Here is a 2,192-nt window from a genome sequence, read left to right on the forward strand (position 1 = left end):
TTAAACTTTCTGAAAATGCAAAACTACAGCAATGACTCATTCAGAATGTTTTTAATATTGATTGTAACTGATTGATTTCAGTGACTCTGGTGAAGACAATTGGGAATGAAGCAGATGTTACTCCAATATGCAGCAATGAAACAGAGAAATTCATCACGCTGATAGTTTGTAAGATCAGAACAGAGAGGAACAGACAAGAGTGTCGTCTGCTGTATCGACATGGACACTTTGAGTTTGAACATCGATGTGACTCCAGATTCTCACTGATCAAAGACAATCAGATCGTATTTCTCCACCTGAGCGGTTTAGAACCTGCCGACAGTGGAAACTACACCTGTGAGTGTTCACATCATGGAGGAACATATATTCTCCATCTCAATGTCACAGTAGAAGGTAAGCACATTTTATCTTCTTTCCATCATATGTTAACTGATTCTAATGTGGTTTTGTGTTAATATATTTACTCTCTAATGTGACATGATGTCTGTACTCAATCCTACAGTATTTAGAGGAACACATTTGTGTTTTTGTCGTCTTTTCGATGATTTCTCAGCTTTGATTTGGACACTATAAGTCATTTTAAATTCAATCAGCTTTAAAACTAAGTTCCCTGCTGCCTTTGAAATGTGAGTTAACTGCACTTTGATTGATTAATTACTTCAGTCGTCTTATGAGCAGTAAAATTAACTAAGCTTGAGAAATAAGTTCAATGAACTAAGAACGATCTTCACACAGATTCAGAGGATGTATCTCCAGTTCAAATGACAACTCGTTATGCTTTGACCGGTGGCTGTGTGGTCATCATTTCAACTTTAATTATTCTGGGATTCATATTCAGAAGACGCCGCCGCAGGTGAGTCACTACTGGAATGTACATGGTGTCAGGAAAGCAATTTTTTGAAATTATTTTCAATGATTTTTTTTTTAAAAGTTCCATTCTAACAATATCACATACAAATATATCTCATCTTAAAAATCATTAAAGGACTACAGTTGTAAATTTGATCTTTCATTTCCATGTGAAGCAGTGAAAACATTGACTGAATAAACTTCCACATTCATGACTATAAAGCGTCCGTTTTGGATTTTCTTCTTGTGCTTGTGAACATATGTTCCACTAACTCTGACATCTTTTCGTACTGTTCAAGGCCAGAAGCATGTGGATCACCTGCACATGAAACTCCTGGCTCTTCAGTGAGTAACATATTCTAATGATTCATAGTTTTAGTTTCATGTTTGTTATTAGAAAATACATGAATCCATTTAAAAGCAGACGTTTCTGTGAACGGAGACACTCAGAGGCGACAGATTCTCAACATTTGTTCAGTCAGACTTTACAACATGTTGCATTGTTTTATTTTACAGAATGAAAATGACCCAGATGAGCTTTACACAAGCCTTCAGCAGCCCACGAATGATGTCTACCAAACTATCACCGCCATTCAACACTGACAGGACAGGAAGACAAACTGTATAAACAAAATAACCGTCGACTTCATCTGACCCACCAGATGTGGACGTTGAATACAAGCCTTCCATTTCTGCCACACTTTCCATGTGACTTCCTCCTCTTCTTCTGCTACCTGTGTGTTACTGTGGACTAAATCCCCGTTTACTTCCGAAAATAGCTTCAGCAAAACATGTTCTCCCGTCATTATTTTCATGGGGCACCACTGCTGCATCCTGGGCTGAGCATCGCCCAATATGATTTTGATTGGTTTCAACGAAGAGAAAGAAACAATCAAGAACATTTTTACCCTCCTGTAGTTCAATGAGGTTGAGGTGCAGTCAGAACATTCTACACAGCGCTATGGAGAATGGTCCAACCAACAAAAGGCCAACATAAATATTTTTTTTTGCATCATGTGAATGTGCAGATTTATGCAAGTGAAGATGTCTTGTTCATGTAAATAGGAAACACGAGGATGGTGTTCTTGAAACCAGTGGCTGATTATTTGTTGGCTTTTAACAGAAGGGAATTCTCTCCCCTCGTGACTAAGATCAACAAGAAAACAGAGCCTCTGGGGAGATTCACCACCTGACGGTTGTTCTACGAAGCGAGATTAGTGGGTTAGCAGGTATGTTGAGTTTAAAGTCAGAGTTTTCAGTGTCATGAAGGTGGTTCTCTTTTTACCCGGCTAGATCTCCACGGTAACTGATGCTGTGGAGCTAGATCTCCATGGTAACTGATG

General features: G+C 38.6%; 1 protein-coding gene across 1 annotated transcript in view; it reads left to right on the plus strand.

Moving 5' to 3' along the window:
• LOC103361273 (uncharacterized) overlaps positions 1-1,741 on the plus strand; it is a 21,020-nt gene extending 19,279 nt beyond the window's left edge. The window contains exon 6 of the transcript XR_520396.1: positions 1,629-1,741. The gene's annotated coding sequence lies outside the window, so the exon portion shown is untranslated. The remainder of the gene's footprint in view (positions 1-1,628) is intronic.
• The last annotated feature ends 451 nt before the right edge of the window (positions 1,742-2,192 follow it).

This window comes from Stegastes partitus, unplaced genomic scaffold (assembly GCF_000690725.1).
Source record: "Stegastes partitus isolate 25-593 unplaced genomic scaffold, Stegastes_partitus-1.0.2 Scaffold495, whole genome shotgun sequence".
Lineage (NCBI taxonomy): Eukaryota > Metazoa > Chordata > Actinopteri > Pomacentridae > Stegastes > Stegastes partitus.